The sequence below is a fragment of the Apteryx rowi genome, unplaced genomic scaffold, assembly GCF_003343035.1.
Source record: "Apteryx rowi isolate R43461 unplaced genomic scaffold, aptRow1 scaffold_22, whole genome shotgun sequence".
In the NCBI taxonomy this organism is placed as follows: domain Eukaryota; kingdom Metazoa; phylum Chordata; class Aves; order Apterygiformes; family Apterygidae; genus Apteryx; species Apteryx rowi.
In genome coordinates this window covers 1,989,138-2,006,036 of record NW_020448530.1, presented here as the reverse complement: position 1 = coordinate 2,006,036, position 16,899 = coordinate 1,989,138, and positions in this window count along the sequence as shown.

The window sequence follows — 16,899 nt, the reverse complement described above, 5'->3', positions numbered from 1 at the left end:
ATGAGCAGTATCAAGTTGTTAGAATTTGTATATTAAAAAGAAATACATAAATAATAAAAAAGAACCACAGCATATACAAAAAGATTCAGGTATTCTCCAGTTTAAGACAGCTCATTTTATTTGATGCAGTTAAAAGAACACCTAGGTTTCAGGACAGTAGATGTCATTAGTTGAACTTCAGTTCTCATATCAAAGCCATTATTTAAGCTCTCTCAGCAAGCAGGTAACACTTCAAAAGACTATGACTACACAGTGACAGGAAATAAAGCTTTGTAGATTCTTTTCCGATACCAACTTCACCTATCTTTCTTTGACTGTAGCAACTCTTGAGCACTAATGGAAACAGATCAGGGAGAACAGAAAGCAAAGATAAATGCACATCTAAAAAAGAAAGCTACAAATGAACTACAAATAAGAGAGCGTCCTTCAGAACATAACWTTTTAAATAGGCATTTATTTTCTTTGGGAGTTCACAAAAGAAAAGTTATGTTTGAGAAGTCATGTAGTACCCATACTGGCAACTGAAAAAAAAATTACGCACAGTACTCCAACAGCTCTTAAGGAAATAAAAACGTGTCTACCTGCTTCTTTCCACAAAGGACTAATTTTTAGTATTAACTCTAGTACTACCATAGTGCCAAGAGAAGCTCCAGGTAAGTAAGGTTTTTTTCAGTGAAAAAGTCTACACAGCATGACCTTAACAGTTTGTTAAATTCCTCTAAGGCTCCATTCCTTGGCTTAGAGCCTCGCTGGTGTTGGAGACTGCCTGTCCTCCTACTTGTCCCATGCCTTCATGGGTCACCCATACCAAAACTGCTATTGACAGCCACTAAAAACACCCAGATGAGAGCAGTCTAGAGCCTGATCAAATTTAAGGGTATTAAGTGAGTTAAAGAAACTTACAGTAAACATTCAACTGCTCCCATGATGTTACTTCCACTACAAAGACAGTGTAAGTAATTTAGATAAGAAATTCTATTATTTCAGAGCTCCAATGGTAACAGGAATTTTAAAACTAAGAACATTCCAGTGTAGATATACAGATGAAACCTATAAGGCACATAGTTTATCTATGTATTTTATCTTGAAATGATCCACGAGAAGTTTTTTGGTAGTTATGACAGTCTTGACAGCTAAATCATGGCTTTGATCAATGGAAAAGTAAACAACCAGATTCCATATATTGAAGTAAACCAGGAAACTCTTATCACAGTGTTGTGTTTGATACACATATCATGCATATGTTTGCTCACAAATCTTTCAAGTATATCACTTCTAATCAGTTATATGAAGTTTGCGTCTATTCCTTCCAATGATTTGCATGCAAGAGTCTCTCCTCAGGTTCCACTCTCCCTTTGGGCTCTAGAAGGAAGGAGGTTACTACACAACCATTGCAATCCATAATTAGAGATGCATTGAGCACTCGTTTAGGTTCAGAATAAGGAAGATGAGACAGAGTACTTCCATTCCAACACTTTGCTTAGCATGCCAAAGGTTGTTCTTATTTGCTGTAGAAGCATAACACAAGGATATTCCTGATAAGATAGGAGAGGGCTTCTCTTCCACTCAGAAGAGCTAAAACAGTATTTAATGTTTTTTTGGCATCTCAAACTGAGATGAAAAAAGACAGAACAAGTCTTTACCTCAAGAAATATAAAGCTAAAACAATATCTTCCTTACCCATCCTCCCCCAAAATCCCAGCACCACAAAACTCCAAGAAACTGAAACCACATAAAACAAACATCACACAGTTTAAGTAGGCATGAACAACCCTGTTAGTTAAGTGCTTCTATAACCATCTTTTATTCTGTCTTTGGCTCTTATCTCGTTTTCCTTCTCCATTCCCCCCCCCCCCCAAAAAAAAAGATGAAAGCTTTAGAGCTCCACAGATCAAACAGGTGTCTGTGGAGGGATTATTCTGAAACCCCGTACTTTCAAGCAGTAAAGCTTGTTTCTCCAACTCCAAGGTTGGATGCCAGACAGCACTAGGACAACTTTCTCCTCCTTTTTTCCCCTCTGATTCATCGTAGTATTAATTGAAATTATTTCCTTCAGTTACTTTCATCTACTGCGCTTAATTTCTGCAAGTACTCTGCTAATGAGCTTTCCACACCACTCTGAAAAGCCACTTCAGTCAAAGCTGCCAGAAGTTGCTATTGATTTGAGGTATCTCGACTACCTAATTTGAAATAGTGTTCTTCAGAACACTCAGTGCAACAATCAATTGAATTAGACACAAATCTGGTCAGTTTGAAAATCTTGGCCTTGATCTCCCTTTTCCTTAGTTTCTTATCTGCACAAGAGCAATAACACTTCCTGTTTCCCATGCTCTGTCTCGTTAGCGTGCAAATTGCTGGCACAGTCCGTGTTCATATGACATTTAGAACAACTGGACCTTCACATTGTGGTTAGGTGCAAGAGGTTTTTGAACTAGTTTTATCCTTTTCTTTTCTCCCCCAAAAGATTTGAATATTCTGCGCAGAAGCGGCTAGAAGCATAGTTGTTTTACTACATACTCTGAAAGTAAATAAATGTATCGCTAAACGTAACATAGGCGCTATTTCAAGGGAAACTGACTTAAGATAAAAAGAAATTATTTACTATCAATTTATCAGCTGTGCAAGTACTCTTTACCAAAGTTTTTTGTAACTTGCATGGGCACTTGTTTGTCACTATAGAGCTGGCAGTTTTTAGAAAAATATTTGTAAACCATATCCAGATACAGCTTTTACACTTACTTAAAAAGACCAGCTCCTACAAACGTCAGAACTTAGAGAGTGCAACTGCTCAGTTCCTTACAGAGAGTGTCTTATCGAGGCTCTACAGCTTGATCCTTTGATTCTTTCATACTTACACAGCATCCGGACCCCAGAAAAGAGTCAGTCTCCTAACACTGGTTTGCTTTACCACAGAATTCTTTAAAGTTATAGTCACTACAGCAGTAAGTTTATTTTTTTCCTCCAGTAAGGAAAGTACCTCCAATAAGGTAAATAAATGGAAGAAAGTAAAGCAACAGTGCTTTGGAAAATGCAATTCCGAGATGATTCTAGATTACAGTTCACCTTTATTCCCAGGTATTATAAAACAGTGGATATGAAACTTTCTGAACCAAGAGACAGCTGCAAAATTTGCATATCGTCAGCTGCCAAAGACATACTAGAGACCTTAAATTTTATGCTAGTAACATTCTGTGACCAAACCTGGGTTACACAACTATTCCTTAAGGACGATATTGGTCTGCAGAACACAGCCTAGAGCTTACAAAACCACACCTCAATTGCCTCATACCACGAACACACAAGAGGATACAAAGGACAGATGCAAAATATTAGTGGGCAGCACACAAAGGCAGCGTCAATAGATCGATTCTGCTTCTTGTTCAGCAGCTTCCACAGCTGCAGACACACTGTCCTGCTGAAGTATGTACTAAAGCAGGTCCAACTGGAGTCAAATTTCTTTTCATTAGGTTTAAGTTAGAACAGCCTATGCAAGGGGAAAAAATTACAACACAAGTTTCTCCAAGATAAAAATTCTGCTAATGAAATGCTAAGGAAAGTCCTTTGGCTAGAGACTTCTGCAAGCGTGCAGCCCCTGGGACAGTTGTGTGCTAAGCGCTAACCCAGAAAGAAAGATAACGGGATACCCTGACCCAAGCATTTTCATGTCAACAGCTACTTCACTCTAGTTATAGGCAGCCAGGAAACTTTGTTGTGCTCTCCCCGAACGTGCTGTAACAACCTCCAGTTTTAGAGGCAAGACTTGGGAGAGGATCCTTCCAGGTCTAACACCTTGGACTAGCAGAAGGAGGAAGGCCTGCCTTTAGAGCTATACCATGGTTGTTCAGTTGGGCGGAGGGAGAAGAAAACAGCAAAGCTAAGAATTTGTCGGAGGCAGTTTTTAACAGTACACTTAAGAATCCGACTGTGTTATTAATTGCTGGGCCTTCAGCCCACCCACAATTCGCTTCCAGTCCATGAATGCAGGTAAAGTAGCAGGGCAGGAATGACTTGTTCTAAAATCATGAAGGACACAGTGGCTAAAACAGGTGGTTCAAATTATGCAACTGTAGATAATACTTCCTTTAATAAGCCATGAAATAAGATCATGAAGTTAAACCAGCCAACCCCCTACACAGCAGCACACAATGCATAGTATCCTTTGTTTTCACATTCACTATCAAGCATTTTAATGACATTCTTCATTTTTCTCCTTAAAATTTTCTAAATACATCTACAGGCACATATTTTAGTACTCTGTCCATGAATCAGATAAAGAGAACAGACTGCCCATAAATATTCTCACCTCAGCCCAAGCTCTCCTCTACAGGCTCAGAAACAGGCTTTAAAAACATGCCATAGGAAGGTATCATCCATAGTCTTTAACAATATAGGAAGGCAGAGCAAAATGCAAATCATTTTCCCCTCACAGAAGTTTCTTAATTTTAATGATCAAAGCTTAAAAAATCTCCATCACCTCTATGGTATTTCTGTTGGTGGCAGTCAGATAACCAGACTGGACTTCTTATGCTGATTTTAGCATCTTGAATTCCACTAAGTAGCTTGATGGAATCCTGAGAATGTTGCAGTGTTTCAGCCTTAACGCACACCCCACAGCTTATACTAAAGACAGAGTCACTTCTCATTCATTAAACATTTTGGTTTCTGAACAAAGTGATGACATATTCCCAAGCAGAGAACACTGCAACAGTGCAAGAATGCGATAACAAAAGAAAGATTAGGTGTAGCAAGATCTTCTTAGCAGAAATGATGTTATAATCATCCAGCCATGAGAGGGAAAAGCATTCAGAGTCACAGCTGGTTGGCTGGAAGTCCAGCACTAACACTCAACCATCAGGGCCAATGTATTCATCCATCTTACTCAACTGCAGTTCAGACTAGCAAGCAACTAATGACAAGGGCTTTATAGACTCATCAACAGCATAAGGAAGATGAAGAAAAACTATCCACAGAATTGAGTGGGTGACCTAGCAAAGGACAACACAAAGACTCAGTCAGTACTAAATGCCACCTTTGCCTTTGTCTTTACTGGCAAGGTCTGCTCCCAAGCCTCCCAGAATCCTGTGCCAAGCAACTGAGTCTGGGGAAGAGGTACTATTCACAGTGGTAGTCTAACTTAACTCTCTGCTGAAGCCAGCAATACAACAAAACATACAAGCCCACACTGGAGATACAAGCTAGAGATATCTAATCCACGGGACCAGAATGGGGGAAGCTGACCAATGATACTACAAGGCTGCTATTATCTTTGGAAGATCAGGGTGATAGAGGAGAGTCCTCAATGACTGGAACAGGCAAGTGTCATGCCTCTTCCAAGAAGTCAAGCAGGAAGATCAAAGAAACTACAAGCTGGTCAACCTCATCTCAGTTCCTGGGAAAATTATGGAACAACTTTTGATGGAAGCCATTTCCAAGCTCACAAAGGTGACTGGGAACAGCCAGCATAGGTTTAACATGAGCAAATCAGCCCAGATACCCTGACTGCTTTCCATGATGAAATGACCACCTCTGAAAGAGAGAGCATTGGTACTGTTTCGTCTTAAGTTCAGCAAGGTTTATGACATGGTCTTCCTCAATACCCTTGTAGCCAGACTGGGGAGACATGGACTGGATAGGCAGAATACAACATGGGTGAAGAACAGACTGAAAAGCCAGGCTCAAAGAATAATGGTTAGTGGTTTAAAATCCAACTGGTGGCCAGTTACAAGTGCTGTTTGACTTCTGAGGAATGTTACCAGCTTCAATATCAWTTTCTTCATCAACAAGCTGTAAAATGGGACAGAACATACAATCAGTAAGTTCACAGAGGACAAGAAACTGGGGGAGTGCTTGGTATGCTGGACAGCTGAGGTGCCATTAGGGAAGCTGACAGGCTGGAGAAATAGGCCAACATGAACTTCGGAAATCCAAATCGGGCAAAAAACAGAGCCCTGCACCTTGCATGGAACAACCCTATCCATCAGTACAGGCTGGGAACTGACCAGCTACAGGGCAGCTCTTCAGAAAAGGATGTAGGGGTTCTGAGGGACAACAGGTTGGAGAGAAGTCAGCAACAAGCTCTTGCGGCAATGAATGTTAACCACGTACTGGGCTGCATTAGCAAGAGTGAAGTCAACGGGTTGAGAGAAGTGATTATTCCCTCTGCTCAGCACTCATGCAGACCCACCTGGAATATTGAGTCTAATTTTCAGCTCTCACCAGTACAGGAGAAATGTTAAATTCGAGAGAGTCCAAAAGAGGGCCAGCCAGGATGGTTAGGGGGCTGGAAGACATTACATCCAAAGAGAGAGCTGAGAGAAGCTTCATCTGGAGATGAGAAGGGGAGGGCACAACCTGATAGTAGTCTTCCACTGCCTAAATGGGAGGATCATAGGGAAGAGCAAGCCAGACTCTTCTCAGAGTTACAGATCTAAAAGGAAGGAGGCAGCGTTCACAGCTGGCAGCAAGGAAAAATTCCAGCTGGACATAAAGAGATTTTCACCAGGAGAGCAGGTAAGCACTGAAACAGCAGCCCCGAAAGGTGGTGGAACCTCCATCGTTGGAGATTTTCAGAACCAGGCAAGACCATGAGCAAACTAACTTAACTTTGAAATTAGTCCAGCTTTGAGCAGGAGCCTGGACTATACAGGGGTCCTTTCCAACCTTTTTTTCTTTTTTAATTTATCTAGAAATTGGCTGGATTATAGCTCTCTACAGCTAATCCAAACACCAAATTCATCTCCATATGAATCCATAAGTAGCCATACTAGGCAAGATCAGAAGGCCTTCTAGGTTACTATCCTTCCTCTGACAGCATCCAGAAAGGGGATGGCACTTCAAGCGTAAGAACAAGGCAAGAACATTGGGTTAATACTTCCAAATAGTTTCCTAGTCTCTGTCATGGACTTCCTGAGCCAGAGGTGGGGTCTTTATAGTAGAAAGACCATAAGCTATTTCCCTTCCATAAACTCTACTTGTTGTTGTTGACCTGTACAATTTTAGCACCCGCAACATCCTGCGGCGAGGCATTTCACAGCCTTAGGCACTGTGTGAAGAAACACTTCTTTGTTTTTGACTTGTCATCTACTAGCCTCATTTGACACCCTTTTGTTCTTGTTTTGGAAGAAAAAGGGAACTTTCACTCTCTCCACTCCTCTCATGTTGTATCTTTCAAGGTTGAAAAAGCTCTAAATCATTCCTTGAAGACATTCAATCATTCTTCTTGCCCTTCTGTGAACATTTTCCAGTTCTACTATATCCTTTTTCAAGTTAATGGAAGGGAGAAAACAATAATAACTTGTACTACTCAAGCAAATGACGAACCACAAATTTTTACAGCTGCATAATGAGGCTCTCCATTTTTCCCCTTTTCCACTCTTTTTTTGTGACAACTTTGTCCTTATTAAGCTGATTGTTCGCAGAAAACATTCACTATAATCCCCCAGATCTCATCGAGTGATAATGATCATTTCAGTCAGTTATTTCATATACAAGGTTAGGATTGTTTTCTCTTCCACTATACTTAATAACCACATTAAACTACATTTATCTATATCAAATTTAATCTACCCCTTAAGTCTCATGTGATTCTTCTGCAATGTTTCACACTTCGGTCTTGTACTTGTTCTCGACTACCTTATTATGAAATAGTACCATGTCAGCATTCATTCTCTCTTCCAGGTTGTTTAAAAAGCCGAACACCACCAGTACTGGCAGAGACTCCAGCAGAACCCTAACAGTAACCTCCTTCCATTACAGAGACTGGCTACTAATTCTTAATGTTCGCTTCCTATCTTTTGGCCAGTTCCCTAGCCACGTAAGGGCTTCCCTCTTCTTTCTTTTAAGAGTTCCTAGGAGTTCCTAGTAAGGGATGGTTCTAAAAAGCATTCAGTAATACGAAAAGACCATTAATGAAATCCCCCTTTTTCAAACGCTTATTTGTTTATAGTCTAATATCTTTGCCTGGGATGACTCCCCTTTACAAAAGTCATTAACTATTGTATATGATTCCATATTTACTTACACAGGACAGTATTTCTGCATCAATATGCTGTTCACTGGAAGGGGATATAAATGAAATCCGTGCTAAGCACCCCATTAAAGCTTTACTTTATTAAGTAGGAACACTGGAACAAAGTCTTCTATTTTGTCCTCCTTTTACAGTTATCCTGAAAAAAATCCTCAGATGTAGTTCAAGAAAAAACACATTTACCAGCAGCAAGCAGAGAATTATGTGGAGGACTGGATACAAGAGAAACAGATTTCCCCGAGATAAGTAAGCTTATTTATAAACTACTGTTGCATCCCCCATTCCTACTTCTTCAGAGTTTAGGATGTTATGCCAAAGATGCATTAGTGTAATGCCACTGCATGAAACTTCAAGTATGAGCCTGGTGTTGCCAACAAGCCTTCCTGACTGGTACACAGCGAAGCTGAAAGACTAAACTGCAAATGTTTCTTTCATAAACAGTATTCTGTGAAAAATGCATGCTTGAGCAAAGACAAGCCCAAACGCAAGCCTTTCACCCACCTGTGTTAGACTTGCACTAGTGCTTTAGCACACTAGTTCTCAAACTGCTTCGGGGTCACACGTGCCCCCACAATCCTACAACACACCCTAAATTCCCTCCTCGCCTAGGCAGAGTCAAGCCTAAAGGAGTGCAAATAAAACAGACAGCAAAGACCACCAAGCATCAGTCACTCCACTGGGCCAGAACATTAAAGCAGTTTCTACTCAACGGTGACTGCACTGGCCTGCATATAGGAAAGAATATATACTTTGCACATAGGAAAAAGAAATATGAGAGTAAGTACAATTTGTGCTATCATTCAGCAGTTAGAAATTACAGAAGAGTGGTGCTTCAGAAAAAAAGTCACAATTGGAACAAAGAATTATTTGGTACTTCTGCAATGAAAGTAGGATCCATTAATCTTTCCCCAGTCGCCCGTTAGCAGGAATTTTCAAAGATTATTTTCTAAAAGCTRTGATTTTGGCAGAGCATCAGCACAGGCAGCATAAAAATATCTTTTACATAGGTTTGCAGTTTCGTAAAAGAACATCTGATTTCCCCCATTTTTAGGAAAAGAAGTTAACCACTTCTAACTTTATAGCAGTACCAACTCATATGTAGGGAAGCTATCGGTAAAGTCAAGACAGTTATATCTGTACGAATCCTCCTTATTTCACATTACAATCTTAGGTCTGAAAGCAGATAAAACTCCTTGCCACATAAAACATACAGTAGTTTAAACACAGAAATACTTACATTGTATGTTTTTTTCAAATGATCCCAATCATGGGCATAAGGGTATTTGAAATGGATTTTTTTTAAAGCTTTGAGGCATGTGAAGTCAGATGATCAGTGGGAGAAAAGGGGGGGGGGGGGGGGAAGGAAGATTTAAGAAAAATAAGAGTCCCACCAGATCAGGTAGGGGGAATCATTACAGAGCTATGTTCTCCTTTCAAGGGCCAGAAAAAATGATATGCTTCCTCTCCTCAGTTGTGTTAGCTTATAACACCTAAAAGGCACCAGGGATTTGCATAAATCTACAAGTCTCCAAGTTAAATCAATCAAGAAGAGGTGTAAGCGAGCTTTCTCAAACACTATATATGCTACTCTTATATAAAATTTTAAGCCTGGCCATAGATAGGCAGGGAAAAGACAGTGAGAGGTGCAGTGATGAAACTTTTTTCAAAAAACAGAAGCAAAGACAACTTAGCCCTACATTATGCAAGAGGACACTAAGTACGGGGAACTTGAATAAATAAATAAGCATCTCCTAAATAATTTGAAAACAAAAACAAGTATCAAAAGAAAAGGTAAACTTGGCAAAGAAACACCTTTGAACATTGAGCCGCTTCCTTTAGACCAAATTAGGTCATCATGCTCACCATTGATGTAACAGAAGAATAAAGAACAAATATTACATATGATGTCATTTGAAAAACGGGCAGGCTACAATAAGTTATTGCAAGCTTCCCCTCAAGTCAATATCAATTAAAGCATTTCTAAGCAGAAATACTGAAATTCTTAAGGTCAGTATTCTTTATTTCTTCATCTGTAATTCTTGGATGATTTCACAGTTCAGCTGGCATCATGAGTCACTGAGCTCATCTAAAAATGTCAACTATAGCATCACCTATTTGCAGAACGAATTCTGATTTGTAACTCCCTTTAAGTAATATTTTTGCTAGTTTTAGGCAAAATTGGAAAAAAAGAAAAGAAAGTTAAGAGAAAGGAGAAGTAGTGTTTCAGAAATGAGAGGCTTAGAATAATGAATAGATCTAGGTTTAGTTAGGCACAAACATGAATACAAGCTCTCAAAGTGTTTATTCACAAATCAAAAGACAAAAAGTAATTTCATAAGCCTCCATGCAGTTGTAGATCATTTGGACTTTTTTTAAATTATGAAAAATAAATGCCTTTTAAAACACTTTACAAGTTTTTAAGATGTAACACCTAACATTGTTCCTTAGGTATAAGCATGGCAGTTTTACAGCTTCAGGAAGACAGTATTGCATATTTTAGAGCAGTTGTGTCTAGGAAGAAAACATTGTTATAATACTCAAAACTGCTACGTTAACACAGGAGAGAATTAACAGTGAAAACTTTCCAACTGTCCATCTGCAATCTAAAACGTTTACTCAAGAGATGCAATTATAATCCTTCAAAATATTATCCTTTGATACAAACTGTTAGTAACATATATTAATGACTGCATACTGATATACAGTAGGAACTTCTGCACAAGGCTTTCATCAACAAAATTCATCAAGTGTTTTACAAAAGTCATTTTACGCTTATACAACACTGTCTGGCATCCCTGCACAAGCAAATTGAGAGCCATTTTAGAGTTCTGCCTCGAGCCACACCAAGGACATCAGAGACCAGTCACTTTTATTACACTTGTGTATAGCTGCCATCTTGGACTAGCTCTTTGAAAGAGATTTCTTTGCTTTTCTCCTTTTAGTAGAAATATTTGAGTACAAAGAAAAAGCTAAGCATTCCTCCCTGTCCAAAGGGTCAGTGCCGTTGCTAAGCTAAGGTCACACGGCAGTTTTGTGCCCAGAGCAAGTCCCTTCACTTGTTTAGGCCCTTCTTTCTTCTCCAAATATTTGTTCAATTTAATCACAGTATCACCTCTTTCAAATGAAAGAGGGCGTCTTCCTTTGTGTTTAGACAATCCAAACACCACAATATTGGCTGTAACACTGAGGCTACGGAACCCGTTTCCAATCACATTGCTCCTAAAATAATCTATTCCAGGTGAAGTAACAGCATTTCACCAAATAATTTAGGATTATGGGTTCAGCAGTCCTATACTAGAAAATAGGAATGATCACAGTTCTGCTTGCTATATCAACTCAATTACTTGAGTTCTTACTGCAGCTCACAACATCTTCTGCAACTAAATTTTACCCACTGACCACTCAAAAATAAAGCTGAGATGAATCAAGTAATATAATGTGAAATAGTTAGACTCACTGGGTATCATGTCACGCACACATCCTCACAATCAAACTTTGCTTTACTTAAATAAGCTAAAAGGTACGTCACATTGGATTAGGTAATCCTCAATACAGCCTATTTCCCAGTCTGGGTAACCAAACGCTTCTATATAGTGTATCTTCAGGCTGTAAGCTGCAGGAGGCCAAGTATATAATGAAGGCACTTTCTTAAGCTTACAAAGACTGATGGATTTTACCAGCATGTCCTGTTAGCAAATAGACATCTGCCAAAATAATTCTTCCCTAAACTTATAGGCCCAAAGGTGCAGGATCATGTTGATTAATGTATGAACTACTATATTAAAAAACTGTGGGAAGAGATTTAGAAAGTTGATAGATAAGAAAAATTGATAGCAGGTGGTCCATAACATCCAGTAATAGGCTCCACTCTTACCACAGGAAGTTGTGAACATCTTCTACCTAGTAAGACAGCTTCAAGCATTTGCTAGATCATCTTTACTTCTACTGTTCAGCTCATGGAGAAAACAAACAAACAAACAAAAACACTGCAAATAATCAAGGATTTCACAGATGTTCTGGTTTTACAATTACATTTAAAGACCCCCAGCATACTAACTACCATAAGGATGTATTATTTTTGTATTACAGAATACAGAACCCAAACTGAGAAGACCACAGGGCACTGTCCTGTGAATTACGAATCAAGCATGCTGCAACTGTGAAGTGCAACAACAGATTAGTACTGATGCTGAAGATCCTAACAGGAGCTCTTCTGAAAAAATGCTTGTAAACATTTTTATTTTCCTACAGGGATAGTATTGTACCGATAAACAAGCAACATCTCCAGCTTATGCCAACASTACTACTTACTGGCTTTTATTGTGTTTTCTTCCTTCATTAATCACTAGGAAATGTATTTTATTGGGAGAGGGGCAGGGGGGAAATGAGACTAATTCCCACTGGATCAGGCACCTACTTTAGTTGCTTTCCAAAGTCAAACATCTGAAGTACCACGATATCAGAATTTTCTTTGAACACGGTGGCACACAAGGCCAACTGCAGAAGACCAGCAGTACAAAAGAGGTCACACTTGTTTGCCGACATGGACTCACGATTTGTCAGACAGGAAGCCCATTATCCTGCAACGTATGAATTGTCAGTATGGACGCTTAATGTACAATAAGTGAGTCAGAACACCAATTCTGATGTTGGGTTTAGTGTGATACAGGACCATTCACTCGGAGTTAGCACAGAGTTGACTTACTAATTCAACATTCTGCTTGAGAAGCAGTTCACAGATCAGGTACTGATCTTGACATGCCATCTATGTTGTTGCACACTGATATACTGGAAGTGTGTTAGTGTTAGAGTCCTGCTACTCCTGTCCTCCTCATGTTCTGCCTGAACCACATTCATTGAACTGATTTTGCTGATATTATTGTCAAAGTTTTGATATGATAGAAATATGATAGGCCATTGGCACTACTTTCTGTCAAAGTACAAAGCTATGGTTAAAAAACAATAACTTATATTCAAGCTTATAAAGGAAAAAAATATGAAGCAGTACAATCAATCATTTTGCTTATTAAACAAGCAAAAATAAGTCTTGTGCCTTTTCTGACTTGATGGAAGAAGAAGCTGGCCTGAACTATTTAACATCTTCATTAATGACCTAGATGATGGAACAGAGTGCACCCTCAGCAAGCCTGCAGATGATACAGACTTGGGAGTGCTACGCCAGATGGCTGTGCTGCTGTTCAGAGGGACCTCGACAGTCTGGGGAAGTGGGCAGACAGAAACAACACTACGTTCAACAAAGGGAAATGCAAAGTCCTGCACCTGGGGAAGAATAAACCCATGCGCCAGTACATGCCAGGGGCTGACCAGCTGGAAAGCAGCCTGGCAGAAACAGGCCTGGGAGTCCTAGTGGACAAGCTGAACATGAGCCAGCAATGGGCCTTGTGACAAAGAAGGCCAACAGCATCCTGGGCTGCATTAGGATGAGCGTTGCCAGCAAGCAGCACTGGTGAAACCACACCTGTGTCCAGTTCTGAGCTCCCCAACACAAGACACAGGCATACTGGAGCAAGTCCAGTGAAGGGCCACAAAGACAGTTAAGGGACTGGAGCATCCAACATAGGAGAAGGGGTTGAGGGAGCTGGGGCTGTCTATCCTGGAAGAAGAGAAGGCTCGGGGGAATCTTATCAATGTGTGTAAACACCTGATAAGAGGTAGTAAAGAAAACAGAGCAAACTCTTCTCAGTGGCCACCAGTGAAAGGACAAGAGGCAATGGGGACAAACTGAAATACAAGCAATTACATTTAAACACAAGAAAACCCCTTTTTTACTCTAAGGGCGATCGAACACTGAACATGTTGCCCAGAGAAGTTTTGGAGTCACCATCCTTAGAGATATTCAAAACCAGAGCGGACAGGGCAAGGTCCTGAGCAATCTGCTCTACATGACCCTGCTTGAGCAGGGAGCTTGGACTAGATGACCTCAGAGGTCCCTTCCAACTTCAGCTATGCTATGAACTCAGGTCAGAAACAATGCGCACTTTATCTATTCATATTCTCCTGTCTGTTCCACTCTGTAACAATCAGATAAATATATTTCCATCAGAAATTAATACTGTATCAAACCTGCTGCCAGTATTTTTTCTTCCCACAGCTGCCAACCCTAGAAGCCAACCAACAGCTCTGAGAAGGTGCTTAAGTATCCTGTGCTACTACAGCTTTGCTTTAGATCAGCTGCTTTTTAAAGCAGCTCAGCCCAGCTAACCCCAAGCTGTTACCAACAAACAGCCCAGATAAGACTATTTAGAGAAGTGGTCATCCCTGCTTCCAGGTATTCCCTCTTTCAGTTTTGGGTTTTTACTCCATTCAGTTTGCTAGTTCAGTTTAACAATTATTTACGCTTCTAAAGATATGGACAAATTATCTAGTTTCCTGTCATCACTTCTTTATTAGTGCTTCAGCAAAGATGTGTGACAACAATGTTAGCATTCATTCATTTTTAAATCCTAGACTTCCATGTTATATACTTTCAGATGAGACTAGCACAATTTCTATCAGTAGGCTTTTTTTCCACAGCAGTTTGGAAGAAGAATAACTGGTAACCTTCTTGTCCTTGACAAAAGGGAAGGGGGGGGGAGAAGAACAGGACAACAAAATATTCAAGTATTATTGTGTACACTTAAATAGCTTCCCTAGATTCAGCTAAACAAGGCAATTCACTTTTCCTGAGCTGAACTGCTGAAGAATGGCTGAAGCACTTCCACTCCTGAAGTGACCACATTCAGCTATGGAAAAGGGATTTCCCTTTGCCGTTTTAAACGCTCTTTCACATGGAAGGCACTTGGTGGAACACACTGTAAATGCCGAGCTATTACACAACTATTATCTAGTGATGTTGGCATGAGGAAGTTGGAGGGAGGAAACAGGAAGGATATAAATACAAGTCTACAATCTTTTATATTTTACTCATATCAGGGAAAAATACCAACGTCCAAAGCTTTAAGAAAATATCTGAACTGCCACACTGGTAGCCCTTAAGAAAAAAAAAAAAAGCACTATGTATCTATGTACTAATTTCACACAAAGTGTTTGAATAAAATGGAAATAAAAATTCAGAGGCTCAGTCCCAGAGAAATTTTTAGGCACTTGCCTCCTACAGAACAAAGCGGGATTTGATATCAACATACTTTTGTGGACTTTAGCCCTAGCGTTCATTTCCCCCTGCTGCCTTTTCACCTTCACTACTAAAATGTTTTGATATATGACCCACAGTTAGGAACACTTAAGAGGATACATTCAAAAAATGTGAGCAGACCCTGCTCTGCCAGGTTTTTTTAAACAAAGAAGAAAAAAGATGCCATTAAAGACTACAGGAACAACCTAGAAGTTGAATGAATGCTGAAAAGCATCAATAAACATCACTTTTCCTAGGAAATTGGTTTAAGAGTTTTAGTACAAGGGTGCTTCACCCTTTTTACTATTTAAATGTTTAATTTCCCAACAGTATGAACAACGTTCCACTCTCTTACGTATGTTTTGGTTAAGATTTTTGAGGGAAGAGCACTTGAGAAATATCATAAGAATATGTCCAAAATAATCTCTACCTTTTAAATGGCTGGCACCTTGACAACTCATCTGAAGTCATAACCAACAAAACAAAAACTCACTGATCCTCACCGCCAGTAATTTTTCAGGAMTGTAACAAGCAAAGCTGCGATAACAACTTGCACACATCTAAAATGCAGCCTTAAAATGATCTTCTTACCATTAAATGCCTTCACATTGTTCTGGCTGGGGAAGTACTAGAACACTCTTTAAAGATATTTTAAAATTTAAGCCTGATACTGTTAGCTTGAAAGTACTTCAAGATGACAGAAAGAAGCCTTCATATGTAAAACTGGAATCAGGATTTTGTCCCTTCCCTGCTTCTTGGAACTACACAGAATGAAGCAGAGAGGGTGGAGAATGAGGACATGCACAGGAAGAACATGGCTAGAAACCCTGCAAAAAGCACACAGTACTTTGTGTGTGGAAGTGCAGCATGATCTCAGCATAAAAAAATAAAAAGTTTACCTTGCATAAACACCTTCTATACATGCAAAAATATTGATACGCTGACACAAAGGATGCTTAAATAAGTATTTTGCAATACAGATCCTTCTCCTATCTCCCTCCCACGATTACTGCTATTAAGTAGATTTGCTGTATATCCAAGAGAACAGTTTAAACAAAGCTTTCCGCTGGTTCCTACGAGCATCATCCTTCCAGTTCAACAGCTCCTAGAGGCGATGACCTTAGCGCTCAGCACCAAGTCCTTCATTTGCTTTACAAAGCCCAGSCAAAGCCAAGGACCAGCTATGCAGCAGCCTTGGGACCTACCACCCTTCAAACGTACCCAGCAGCGTAACAGCCACCCCCACGCTTTTGCCGAAGCTTCGCCAAGCCCGACGTATTTTGCTTACTAAGGCCTCCAGCCCTTCTCCAGCCCGTTTGTCCCTTTACGGATTTCAGCTCATCTCCATCTTTGGGGAAACCAAGAAACCAGGGAACCATATTCCGCTCCCACCTCCGCTCCCTCCCCTTCCACCCGTCTCTGCACAACGCCACGTAGATTCAGCTAACCGCCCGGGAGGAGCGCGCGGAGCGACCCCCGGCCTGCAAGACCGCAGCCCGCACGCCCCAGCCCCCCAGCCCCCCGCGGGGGCTCACTTGCCCTCTCCGCCCCGGCGGGGCAGCTCCGCCGGCCCCTTTTTGTCCGCGGCTCGGGGCCTCCCCCCTCCTCCCCTCCCTCCCCTCGGGGCACGGCGGCCCCCGGGCGCCGCAGCAGCGTATTCCAGGCACGTCCCTCGCCCGCCGCGCAGAGGGAGGGCGCAGAGCACCAGCCGCGAGGGCGGCGGCGGCAGGAGCAGCGCGTG